This window comes from Passer montanus, unplaced genomic scaffold, assembly GCF_014805655.1.
Source record: "Passer montanus isolate IOZ18808 unplaced genomic scaffold, ASM1480565v1 scaffold18, whole genome shotgun sequence".
Taxonomy (NCBI): domain Eukaryota; kingdom Metazoa; phylum Chordata; class Aves; order Passeriformes; family Passeridae; genus Passer; species Passer montanus.
Window position 1 is genome coordinate 15624318 of NW_024365381.1, and position 13963 is coordinate 15638280.

General features: G+C 34.6%; 1 protein-coding gene across 3 annotated transcripts in view; it reads left to right on the forward strand.

Annotated features, from left to right (window-relative positions):
• The window catches only part of MIPOL1 (mirror-image polydactyly 1), a 185899-nt gene that overhangs the window by 77090 nt on the left and 94846 nt on the right, over positions 1-13963 (forward strand). The window lies entirely within an intron of this gene.

Here is a 13963-nt window from a genome sequence, read left to right on the forward strand (position 1 = left end):
TTGGTTTGGTTTGGTTTGGCTTGGTTTGGTTTGGTTTGGTTTGGTTTGGTTTGGTTTGGTTTGGTTTGGTTTGGGGTGTTTTGTTTGTCTGGTTTTTTTAGTCAGATTAGCTGTAGCCAAATCCTAAGGACTGAATACCATTCATGTCAAAATGCACTAGGTGAATTCCTGGTTTGAGGCATCTTTGAGTTTGCTTAAATCAAAAAAAGAATCCAGTTTATTTTCTCAGATAGCACTCCATGGTGCAGAACAAAGCATAAGTAGAGAAAGTGCTAAGTAGCATGTAAATTGTGTATTACGTTAAATTAAGGATAAAAATGTGATAATTTTGAGAATGAGATTTATTAAAATAAATAGGGAAGTAAAAGCTATCAATGTTCTTGGAGAAAGTATTCTAGTATGTCTGTATTCAGACTTTTTCCTTTGAAAATTATTAGACTGCTTTATATGCAGACTTTTTTGGTGCAAATTTTTGTCCTGTCATCAAGATGTAAATGAACTTGATTCCTTCAAGGAGAAATAGGTTTCAAACTAGTAGCATTAATTGAAAATAATGTGATACACAGAATGAAAAGTTGGATTTAATTGTGCAGTGGAGTTACCTTCAAAGAATAGCAGGCAAACTGTATTGCTGCTTGTGCCACTTCTAAACACCAGTGATTGACTAAGAGTGTTGTGGAACATGGAGCTAAGAAGAATTAATAGAGCTACTTTTTGTTGATTTAATTTATTTTTATTTCCAGAATCCCTGAGGTGAAATGTTGACCTCTCTTCCAGCACTGCAGTACCCTCCATAGTCATCCTTATGATTCAGCATGTGTGCTAGGCTGTAAAGAGAGAAGATGAGAAAGGCAGCTAAGGTCTAGCAGTAACAGATGATATAAGGAAAAATTACTGTGATGATGACAAGCTGATTATTCATTTTCAACAGAATTGTAGATGATTGGGACTGAAATTTGGGACTTAAAAATGTTTTTGTTAGTTCCATTTCTTTCTTTTCTTTTGTCCTTTATCAGGACAAACAGACAGTATGTACTACAAGGTTCACTTGCAATACCATGATTACAATATCAGAAGAAAAAGAAATTTGGGACTTAAAAATGTTTTTTTTTTAATTCCATTTTCTGTAGATTTTAAGCTATTTTTAAATTATCAGGTAACAATTACCAAAATGACAGTTTTCTCTCCTCGTTTGGTCTAAATATCATGACCTTTTTTTTTTGCTTGTGGAGCTGTTAATCAATTTTTCCAAGTCCTTAGGCTTGATGAAATGATTTTACATATTCTGGTTTAAAGTGTGTAGTGATCCTGACCAAAAAAAAAAAAGGAATAAGAAAATCTATCAATATTCTCTTTCTGAAAGAGAGATTTCACAGTAGCATTAACTTATCTTTGTCTGGTTCACCAAGTATGCCTACATTTGTTTGTTGTATGGCTTTACTATTTCGTGCTTCAGATTGTGAGTATCTAGGATTTAGCCTCTTTTCCATGTTATGTTTATTCACTGTTAATTATTTTTCAAGCTGAGTTGCTTGAGAACAAGAAAAATTTAGCTTCCATTACCCTCTATTGCAAATGAAGGACAGGCTTTCCTATTGCATGTAGTCTGCATGTGATTGTAAGATGCTCTTGTAAGGGAACTTTTTAGTGCTTTTTGATGTTAATGCTTTGTTGTCATTCTTTACAGTCAGGTTTTTAATTTATTGTTAAATATGAAGCACAAAATATCATTTTGGTTAATAGTTTACTTTTGTATTGAAAATGCTTATTTAAATTACACAATTTAAATACATAGAAATACTTAAAAACCCTTAAGAAGCTGTGACTATGTATAAAGTATACTTGTAGCTATAACAAATGAAAAATTGTTTCAGATGAAGAAAAGTATTACATCATACAAGTATGACAACTTTTTGGGGTTCTGGAGTTGTTATGAGAAATACAGAATGCAAGTGTCTAACTCCACAGTATTTAATTGGTCTACAATACTGATGCAGTAATGCTTATGAATGTGCATGTTATATTGCTAATAATAGAACTGATAACTATCTTTCGAGTTACCTATTATTTATTGATTACTAGCTATAAATATGTACATATAAGTGTATATATAACCAAACTTGTTCATCAGTTATAGGTCATCTTTCAGTTATGCTGTTGCTTATTTCTTAATTAGCTGTAACATCTTTCTCTTCTATCTGCAGAAGTATTATCAAGGATCAGAGAAACTTCAAAATACTGAGTAAAGAATGTTGAAAGAATGGCTATGAACACTTTGCTACTCATTGTCTCTTGAGATGACTTTTCACCAATAGATAATATTTCTTTCCAATGGTGTTATAATCATGACGAGGATTTTCTTATTTCAGAGATGGTATTACAGATCCCAGCAGTGTTAGGAAAAAATAGTTTTCACTATTTTTTTCCTGAAAGTGATCTGCTGTCTTGTATTCATTATGGGAATGAACACTAGGCCCCTCTGTGAGTTTAATTCCTTAATTTTTAAGACAGTTTTTCTTTCTTAGTCTACAAGGCTTCTTTCAGCCTCATAGCTTGGGCTTCTGTTCACAATCAAAATGTTAGGACTTCAACTGAATCTTAGTCTGAAAAACAAGTCTTGAAAGACTCTCTGTGAAAAGGAGAGCATCCAATGCCAGCCTTCAAGAAGAAGCAGCAAAATCATTGATAAAACCTAATGCTAAATCATTCTATCAGCTGGCCTTCTACTGTAGGGCCAGCCAGCAGCTGTGTCTCTCCTTACATGTTCTCCTTTGTCATGTATGGTGTCTTCTATGGTATCTAGACTCTTCTCAGCAGTAGTCATGCATTTTACCCACTTTGTTTGTTTTGGCAGGCAGGCCTATCACTTTGCTTTCAGATGTTCTCATAACATTCGTCTATCTTTGTGTTTTTCTTGTATTTTTCTCCCCTCAGGGTGTCCCATCCCCTATACATGAAGAATGGAATTGAGGGATGAGAGCAGTGTTGGGAATTGCACAGGTCAAAGGCAGCTGATTTTAGGTTTAAGCATTTCTTGCTTTTCAGTAACATATCTGAAAGCTTTTGAGTGACTGTTATTCAAAGCTGCAGGTGCTTCTATTTGGGTATCTAGTTACACTGATTTCTGTAAAACACCTTAATGAAGCTAAAGCTAAATTTTGTTACAAAGATAGAATCTTCAGATTTAACTGTATTTAATATTTGCAAAGTCTTCTTCATATACCAATATCATACAGGCATTTCTCTATGTTACCGAAGCTGAGAAATATATAATCTCTAAATGTGTGGTTGTGTTTTAGTTTTGCAGAGCTTTGGTTTACTTGTTTGAGTCTTTCTTTGTGGGATACCTTTGTATTCAATGTATGATTTATTTAAAGTTCCTGCAAAGCTGATTAATTTCTTGGTTGTGTTTTAATTATTTTCATTCCACTTTTTAGTGCATACAAACAAACTGTAAAAGCTATCTAGAATACAATTTATGTATTTTATGTTGCCTAGCTATATTTGCTGTTACTTTCTCTGTATTGATGAGACAGAAAGTGTTTTCACAATAACATTTGTTAGTTGTTTCATTTTCACCCTTATACTTAATTAAAACATTGCCATTAATATTGCTTGTACATAGTTACGTCCTTCAGTATTCAAGTTTCCTAAACATCTATGGAAAAAGAGCAAATACTACAGAATTGGATGATTTATTTTAAAATTTCCTGTTGTCCCTGACTTACTTGCAGAAGTTTGTGTTTTCACCTACCTAGTTGTTCTTTTAGTTTGTAATAATTTTAAAGTAGCTTTTATTACATGCTAAACAAGTTTTGTGTGGACATATTATGCCCCAGAAAATGTTAAAGAACTGCTACTTAAGCAACTGATGGCTCAATTGAGAGTATGAAGTTTACCAGGACAAACAGACAGTATATACTACAAGATACACCTGCAATTCCATGCTTCAATATCAGAATAAAAAGATTTTAAAACTGTGCCATCTATACAGTGATTCATGATACTGTTTTCTTGAAAAATGTGATGATATTTAAAGATGGACCAGAAGTATTCCTGTCCTTTTGTGCAGTAAATGCCAACTTAATGTTTCGGCAATAGCCTTGTTTGCATATGGATTTTACAAAAATCCATGGAAGATTATTTGAAAACCAGCTCATTAGAATGACAGATTGCTTACCAAATTTTGTTTTCTTGTCAACTAATATTGGTTACATTCAATTAAACAAGGTTGTACTTTCTAAAAAGATAATCTCATTCTGCAGCTGAGTGTCTTGCCTATATCTGCGAATCAGATTCCTAATTTCTGTGAATGTTTCTAAAATTTCTCTTTTTCATACAGCTTTCACATTTTCACTGCCCCGGTTCTACTATATATATTGTTTGAGTACCAACACTGCAGATTATTAAGTGAGGGTGATGGAAAGGCTTTAAACAAAAGCGATTGTCAGCTTTCTGTTATGGTGTGTTGTCAGATGTTTGACAAGCTGTCTCTTGGCCACAGGCCATTTGGTTGAAATGGAGCTGACTGTTCTGAGGAACCACCAAAACATGTGGCCACATGAAGCAATAGCTTCATGTCATTTGGTCACGTCAATAAATCAAAACTTTGGGGTATAGTAATCACAGTTCTGACATGATCTTGTTGGTTGATTAAGATTCTTACACCTACTCTGCTAATTTGTCATCCCACAAAACAAGGAACTACTACTTACTAATTTGATTTGAGTGTTGGAAAAAGTCAGTGTTTATGAAAAGTTACAACATAATTATTTATGAGTATAATTAAAGACAAATCAAGTAATAAAAAGTATATATATGGTAAAAAGGTGAAGTAAAAATGTAGGCAAAAAATGAAGTGGTGTAGTGAAGTGAACCTTATTCAGGCCAAGACAAGAAATGAGAATGAGAGTGTACATTATGTGTACATTCTGCCATGCAAAAGAAGAGAACAAAGATGCTGCATTTAAAGGAGGGAGAAGCTGAGGAACTTGGAGAGGGAAGACTTATGTTTCCTTATTTCAGCAATGAAGGAGGAGAAGTAAATTTCCTTTTTTTAAAGTTATTTAAAAAATATAGTTTATGGCTTTCTAAAATTTGTGTTCCAGCCATTAGTAACACATAATCTTTGACCAGAGCTGCCTTGCAAATGAATATTTATGAGTTGCATTGATTTGGAAAATGCTTGCTAACACCATAAATAAAATAAGATCAGAATAATATTTTAATATTCAGATGCTTTGACTTGCTTATTGGTGACCTTTCTTGCAGTACTACCTAGTAGGTAACCATGGTAGAAATTATTTCAGATAGTCAGTAGGGTATTTAGGTCATGGTTTTCGTGTAAATAGTATATTAATGCATGTTCTGCTTAAATGGCAGATTTATTCCAAAACCTCTTGGGTGTTGTTTAATTTTATTCTTTAAATGTTTTTAAAGATGTTGAGGTTAATTACTCTGAATTATTTTCTATGCAGAAGTTTCTGCTCTGAAATCTTCTCTTGTATCAGTATTCTGGGCTTGCCAATGTCCATTGAAAGTAAAACTGATCCCAGTCTAACTGTTACTGTACTTGCAGACCTTTATTCAGTGATTTAGAATTTGGCTAATCAAGACTTTTTTGGTTTTGACATTACTTTTAGAAGATAATCTTGGATTGTGAATGCTCTTTTGCTCTTGTGATAAAATCTTAGTTAATGTTTTCCATATCCTGAATTATTTGGGAGTATTAGCAGTTTCCTTTGTTTTTAAATACAACAATGACATGTGAATTATAATGTCATTGCACTGTGACAGTGTCTAGTCTTTCTAAAGCTCTGCAGTGGGGCGTGAGCAGGCGTACTACTTGTGTACTACTCATCTGCTTACATGCTTAGTTTATACATTATTTATTAGACTTATGGGCATGAAATTAAAAAATTGAATTAATAATGTGACTTTGATGTAAAGCAGAAGTTGCTTATTTATATATGACAGGCAATTAGGAAAAAAAAAACACTCTTAGTTTAGTTGAATGCATTTTTGCTTGCTTTCAGACCCAGTACAGCCTCATGAATAAATTTCAACTCCAGGTTACTAAGTTTGTGTTTTGGTTAGAAACAGCTCAGAGGTGAGGTAAGTTTGTTAACTTATATGCAGTGGACACAGGAAAATGTGAAGGTGACCCAGTTATGTGGCTTCAGCAGTTCCTGCTGCTGTTTCCTCCTGCAGATCAGGTGTCTGTCAGGAGCCCCTGGTAGCACAGGCGTGGTCACCCAGCGCACAGCCAGCACAGGAACCGTGCTTGAATGACCTGTGAGTCACACACAGCTCAGGAGCGTCACCTTTTCCTTTCTCTATTTCTTGCACATTTTTATAATGAGTTTCATTGATTAGGAAAGTCTGTGTGCTGAACTCACTGAAAAGCAGAACAGAGTTGTTGTTCTTTGAAATATCATCATTGCAAGGAAGTAAGAATATGTAGAGAATGCAGTTAGGTGGGTATCAGTGCTACTCAGTGCTGTGGAATCACTGCACGTGTAAGGATGGTTCACATGAAGGGTGTCAACAGTTAAACTTCATAGTCTAAATTTTCTGAATTTCTTACTGTACCTTTACAGTTCCTTTAACTATTAAAATGAAAATAAATGAAAACTTGTTTTGCTGCATTTGAAGTGTTCAGAAATAGACAGACATCTACAAATGGTAGGAGGAAACCTAGTCATGCTCACAGCATATTATCTGCCTTAATGCTGCAGGTTGCAACTGGCTCATAGTGACAAAGAAACAAAAAATGTTTTATTTGTATTTTGAAGCATTTGTTTTTGAAGCAAGATACCATTGCACTGCTACAAAAGAAAAAAAAGGCAGCATTTACATCTAAGCATTTATCTTACAAATAGAATATAACTTTTTAAAGATGTGTGTTTCTGAGGCCTAAACTCTACAAAAACACTTTTCTTTCTTGAAATTCCAGTAGTTCTAAGCTGCTGGGCATTGTATAAATAATCATTCAAACACATTTGTTGATGGTTTGCCAAAACTTTGAAGTGAAGTAATTTTTCTCAGGAGTTAGAAAACTTTAATACAAAAATATAATTTAAAGGATTTTTTCTAGTGATTATTATGTAGAAACTCATTTATGTCTTTACTTCTTTAAAAAATATTACTTTAGAAAAGAAGGATAAATTCTATTTATATAAGTGCTTCCAAACATCTGCAGTTCAAAGTACATAATTCACAGTGACACCAAAGGTTGGTTTGTGTTTTGACTGGATGACTTTGGTATTATTTTTGTCTGCAAAGGAAAGAGTGTATAGCATCCAAGTGGTGCAAGATGTTTGCCTCTCCAGAAATTGTGATGAATTTGGGACAAGGGGTAGACTGTTAAAAAAAATATATATTGAGGGGAGGGGGGAAGAAGGGGAGTCAGAGTGAGAACACTTGTGTTCCATTTGGCATATTTGAGCTGGGTGCCAGTCTGAAGTACAGATCATGATAAACAAAGTAAGAAAATGTGAACAAAACAACTGACTAAGAGAAGAATCAGTTGAATTGGTTTTATTTGCTTCACATGCTAATTTATTGTATTTAGATTTCCACAGGCGAAGACTTAAAAATATAACAGGTGAAAAAGTAGCTTTGTTTCTTCATCTTTTTCATGTTTAGTATCTGAAATAATTATTTGTACTTCAGTTGTTCACTGCAATGAATATGTGTTAACTAATTTAGAAACATAGATTCACTTAATTACTTCAGGAAGTACTGTTCTGTGTAGTAGTAGGATCTCAGTGCCCCATAAACTTATCTTTCAGTGGTATTGATGCATTTGCCATCAATGTATGGTGTGTCACTTACTTTGCTCATGAACATTTTACTTAAAATGTGTTCAGGAAAAAAATGCAAATGGGAAAATAGTTCTGCCATTCAGATGGACTCTGACTTTCCCAGAATTTGGAGAACATAAGCCATTTTCCCAAGTTATTCAGTAGGAACTAGGTTATTTTTATTTCACCTACTTCAGTAATTGAGAACTCCAGTTCAGCAAGGTCTTCAGGTCTTCGTGCATAAAAGTCCACAGAATGTGGCAGAGTACTTGGTGTTTGAAGGGAAGGCACTGATATGCAATCAAGTCATTATGCACCGGCTGACCCAGAGTGAGTGACTTAGCACTCACTTTTGATTTTTGTGTGACTTGAATAAAAATATGTTACCTTAAGTTTAATAACAGAATTAAGCTATTTGTGGGAACTGTGGTTATGTATTTTTAAACTAGGGAGGCCTGATACGACTGACTAGTGCGATCAGGTCGGACCAAAGATGCACCTGCCTCACCAGCCTGACCTCATTCAGGTCAGCACAGGAGCAAGCACGTTGCAATGCCTCCATCTAGGCGCTGGGGCTTTTTTCAGCAAGCTCTCAAGTGTACTCTTGTGTGTTTATGCCAGTGCTGATTTTCAAGTTTGTAAGCACTGCAAGTTTTGATAAGGACTTTAGGTGAACAAATGTATTCTAATGAAATATTATATATTCTATGTACTAATTGAATAAGACAATCAAATAATATTCAGAATTGAGGAAGGAACTTAGTTCAGAATTTTGCTTCATATTAGTGCATTTGTTTCATTAGACTTTGACCCCCATACCTTTAATAACAGAGACAAATCAATTCCTTTCCTTTTTCCTAGCATATAAATGGCATAATGTGTTGACTTTTTTTTTCCCTAGCATATTGCCATAAGTTCAGGAGAGGTTAGTTTTGATTCCTTTTAATGAAAGGCAATGAAAAATATTATATGCCATACAGTAATATTAAAAGCAAATATAGATGTAATGGGATTAAATAACCACCAGGACTGCATTTGTAGTAAGGAAGTGTTGTGGTTTTCTTTTATATTCAGTTTTAGCAGTTGCTTCCTGAGCCACGTGGTATCACAGTACCCTTTCCTGGGTCAAATCTGTGCTGAAATACAAAATGAGAAATTCATCTGACATTACCATCCTAGTTCAATGATGAGAGCGAGGGACCCTGGTGCAGCAAAATTTGAAAATTTTGGAAGCACGTGAACAGCCTGATTGACCTAAGATGTGCAGAGTTAAACAGACTTCAGCATGAAGCCTCTGGGGATAGGTGTCTTCATACAAATTGCACAAGGCTCCAAATGGGTGGGGGCAGGAGGCCCCTCTGCTCAATGTTAGTGCTTTGCTGTATTCCATCTTTGTCCTTACTAACATTATTTCTCCAATGCCTTACAGGTTTTTCTTTACTTTTGTGTAATGTCTGAACCTTTTACTCTGAGAACACCTCACTGAAGGATCATGTTAAAGAATGATCAAAAAATAACTCACCAATCTGTGTGGATGTGGCAGGCACTGTAACACTATGTTAACGTGTTACAGGTACAAGTTGAAGAAGAAAATGCTGAAAAGCTGACAGCATGTTAAAGATGATTTGTTTATACAAGTGCTAAAGTTATGTTTGATATGTTAATGCAACCTCATTTTCTAGTAAAGGCCAAACACTATTAAGTGGTTATTTGCATTGATTTTTCTATCTTCTGAAATACTTGATTCAAGGTAAACCATCTTTACTCCTTTTGTATAACTGGAGCTGAGGCTGTCTTTTAAGTCGCTTTCTGGGTGGGTCTCATGGACTTTCCTCAATGATATTTTCCTGGTCCATTTCGTGACCTCTCTATCAGTGTCCCGTTTAGCAGATGCTCCTTTTTCAGTTTGTCTGGATTTTCCCTTCGGTGTTGCAACACTCCCACCTGGGGAGTCACTGAAAGGGGTCAGCACCCACTGCAGCTTGCACCAGCGCCTCTCACAAACATCCTCATTCTGGAGTTTGTCTGGATTTTCCCTTCGGTGTTCCAACACTCACACCTGGGGAGTCACTGAAAGGGTCAGCACCCACTGCAGCTTGCACCAGCGCCTCTCACAAACATCCTCATTCTGCTGAATCATGTTACCTGATGCTTATTAAAAAAGACTCAACAGTAGCCTAATCATTTAAATTTTAAGATAGGAGGGAAGGATATGTTTACTTGCTCTCTATCCTTGCTTTCCTGGCTGAATCTCTTCTTATCCTTTTGGTATGTTACCTGTTTTGCTTTTCATTTTGTGTCTTAGCTGCTTGTGATATATCCTATGGGTACAGAGGTATTTGTTGCAAAAGACTGTGTGTATTTAGAAGAGTTGCATGGTGGAAATACAGTTCAAGAGAAGATTGAGGCCCTGTTGCTGGGAATGGATGATGTTGTACTGACAACTGTACAGCTGGGCATTGGTGGTTGCTCAAGGAACACTTGGCTTAATGAGGTTCATTGTCTGTCAAGTACATTATCACCTGATTCAGGCTAGCTGAGGTAGGAGACTTTTTAGGGGAAATACCTTCAGAGAGGAGAAAAAATGTGTTTGAAAGAAGAGAGGAAGCCTTTGTCAAGATTGATTTTGGGGATGGGTTTTTTTGTACCTTCAGTTGTCTAAATTGCCTCTCCGGCTACAGAACTGTGAATGCACGCGGTAGACCACACAGTAAAGTTAATTCTTAGTAAGTTGTTTGTGCGATACCTTTATAAAATTATGTTACCATTTCTTGTGCGATTAATGTGCACATATAAAGGTATGTGCGATACCTTTATAAAATTATGTTACCATTTCTGAGGCTTTAATATCCTTTACTCAGCAAAGTCAGTGTTCTGATCAAAACATTTTCTCATTGACGTGTCCACACTGCTCCCATATTCCTTGATGTACTCAAAGTATCTCTGGTACAGAAGCAGTTTTCTCGATTAACAGCCCATGTTTCAGAACGTGTTGAACTCATGGGAATTTGCTTTTAGGGGCACAATTAAACCTCAGATCCAATGTTTAGGTAACCTGTGTTGCACAAAATATATTGTCTGTTTGAAGTTTTTCCAAGTGTGAATTTTTGCAAGTTTGAGATAACAGAATTTAGACATAGTATCTCAAATTAAACACTTCCTTTAGCTTTCAGCTTTCTTAAAAGGATACATCCAACATTTCCTTTTTGTCAGTACCAAGTTGGATGATGTCTTCTCTTCACTGTGCTCCAAAAAGTATTTTTATATATGTTTTTAGAAGGAAATTCAGTTTCTTACTTGCAGCTGTTGGCATTTTAGAGGCCTGGAGTGAACCAATAAAAACACATGTTCTTTTAAAGAACATCTATTTTTACTGGACCTTGCTAACAACTAGTGACACAGAATTCAAAAAATGTTGGCTCAAATGAATAGAAGGGCTGCATTGTTTTAAATTCTATTTTTAAAAGTTTTCTTTACAGCAAGGTTACACTAAAATTTCACATGCTTCTGCTCTTATGAAAAGGAGTGTTTGCCTTTAGAATGCTGATTTAATCTTTTCAAAGTAGCTCAGGTATCACAGTTGTAAAGTATTAAATTTTATTGAGAAATACACAGTACTGCTATTTAAGACTATTATTATAATGCTTTCACAAAGAGGGTAATTGAAGATTTTACTTCTTAGACAGCCAAGAATAAATCAGAATATCTTCTGTTAATGCATTGTTTCCAACATAGTAAAACACTTAGGTGCAAAGATCAAATTAGATCACCATTCCTTTCAATGACGTCCCAAATCGAATTCAAGGAGTATACTAGTTGAAAATGCCCCAGAGTTGGTTTGGTTTTTTTTCTTTTGGATATCAACACTCTCAGTAGAAATGAAATGAAAGAGAAATTACAAAATGTTCCCAAGTTTGATGTAAATGTAATCATATCAAGGTTGACTTGATAGGGAGGTTTATCCATTTTATGTTACCTGTGTTGCATCTTTACTGTACTTTACTTGCTCTGTGTTCTGCAAGATCCTTGAGTCCCACTGCAGCTCTTTAATTCAGTGTCCTGTATTCACAGGAGTGAAGTTGAGAGCAGAATTAGGATTGCATCCATGTTCTCAGTGGTACAACCTGCTTTGTACAATCAAGATCTTTTCTCATGTATTCATGTAGCTAGGTTTTGCTCTTAGAATATTTTCACATGCCTTTTGGAATCAAGAGAACAACGTGATTATAAATTCAGGTTTTAAAGGTAAATTGAGATGTTAGTCTTTTAAATAATATTTACTCTACATAAACTTGTGTTGTTGTCAAATTGTGGATTCCAAAACACTGTTTTGAAGAATAATGTTGGCAAAGCAGAAAAGTGAGTGTCCTGGTGATCATACATGATGTAATGTGTAGTGCCTGCAGTGGTAGACTGATTTTTTTTTAATGGTGTTTAGATCACAGAATCACAGAATCACAGAATAATGAGGTTGGAAGAGACCTCTAAGATCGTCAAGTCCAACCTATGCCCTAACATATCAACTAGACTATAGTACCAAGTGCCATGTAGTAGACTGATTTTTTTTAATGGTGTTTAGATCACATAAACCAAGGAAAAAAATGTTGCTAAAGAAAAAAAAATATATATTATTTCTGTTTAGTTCTTCAGTAGTTTTGGTAGCACCTTCACATCTGCAAACACATAGTTTTCATGCTAAACATGGAAAAAGAGTTACATATCGGATTCTGTGATTTGTAATTTTGTGGCTGGGTGGGTGGGTGATAAACACAGACATTAAATATCTCATGTGAAAATACCTACAATCAAATGTATCTTAATTTATTTTCTGTATTTCCCTATCTATGCAAAAATGTATTTTTTCTTGCAATAAAAATGAAACTACATTAAGGAAGTTTACAACACACATTGAGAGAATGTACTAGTCCAGAAAAATTCAGTGCCTTTAAAATGGGTAGTCCTATTAGAAATAAGCTCAGATTTCTAACAGAAGTAATGAAATATAACAAGAGATATGTGAATGGAATTTTTAATAGTACTTTTGGATTCCTACAAATTTTTAAAATTTATTAAATTGAGCATTGGATCATTCTGGTTTATATACTATACTGAATACCTGATGAGCAGTATATTTTTAGGTCTTATTTTGTGTTTAAGAATTGTATCTGTTGGCATGCCTTTAAAATTTCTGTCTCAAGATTCTTTAGCATTCGTTATTTTACTTAGACCTCATTTGTAATTTTTTTTAGTTCTGAAGCTTTGTGTCTCACAGTTTTTCTTTTTTTAGAGTTTCCATGAGCCAGGCTTCATTGTCCCGTATACTGAATTGCTCAGGAATAGGGTGCATATATATGATGGGAAGCTCAGTTCTGTCTTGTCCACAGTCACTAAGACACCACAAGAGACTGACATTTCCTCATCTTTTGAGACAGCAATGCTTACATGGGCATTATAGTACAATTTTTATTCTTTTTTTTTTTTTTTTTGCTGGTGTTTTCAGAAAGTATATATTAAAATATTTTTTAATAAATAAATTTTATTTTGTTCCTAATTGCATTTTGTTCCTTAGCTTTGGGTTTTGGTGATCATGTCTAAACTACTGGCTTGTAATACGTTGTTGTAAAATGCTTCTTCTGGTACTCTGCTTTTCCCTAGTTCTAACAGTTGTTTCCATATGTCTTCTTGGTACTTTGTCTGCTTTGGGTTTTTTTGGGGGTTTTTTTTGGGTTTGGTTTTTTTTTGGGGGTTTTTTTTTTTGTTTTTTGGGTTGGTGTTTTTTTTGTTTGTTTGGGTTTTTGGTTTGGTTTTTTTTGTTTGTTTGTTTGTTTGGGGTTTTTTTCCTTTGGAAAACAGGCTTTTTTTGTAAGGCAAAGAACTGTCTGCAGACAAATAATTGCTCTTTCAAACCAAGGAACTGGGCAAGACCTTTTATAGTCAATGTTAAAAAAAGCAAAATATAATTTGGTTTTAACTTGCAGATTTTTAATCATTAAAATAAATGCTCAGCAGACAGCAATAAGTCTACATGTATAGGCACACAGTAGCAAGTGCTAATTTTCTCATTTTTTGTCATTAAGTTAAATGTTTAAATAAAACAATCTTGGACAATTATAGTAACCTATTAGTATGAAAAATACAAAATTTCATCTATATTTTCT